Here is a 318-nt window from a genome sequence, read left to right as displayed (position 1 = left end):
ATTTACTTGTTTGTATGTTTTAGTTAGTAATTATTATTCATATATTGTATTATTTTATTTTTGTTATTTAAAAAGAGTTTGATTAAAAATATTTTAGGAATAAATAAGTTGAAAAGTATGAAAGAAATATTTTTATTGAAATTTTTTACATTGAAATATGATTAAAAAGAGAAGATTTAATTATACGAATATATCCGATATCCAATTCGATCCGATTCGCACGGATCGGATCCGGCACTAAAAAGTGCGGATATCATATCCGATCCGATCCGATGGAAATTGTGCGGATCGGATCGAATTTTCGGCCATATCCGATCC

This window comes from Arachis ipaensis, chromosome B08 (assembly GCF_000816755.2).
Source record: "Arachis ipaensis cultivar K30076 chromosome B08, Araip1.1, whole genome shotgun sequence".
Classification (NCBI taxonomy): domain Eukaryota; kingdom Viridiplantae; phylum Streptophyta; class Magnoliopsida; order Fabales; family Fabaceae; genus Arachis; species Arachis ipaensis.
Note: the sequence above shows the minus strand (reverse complement) of the source record.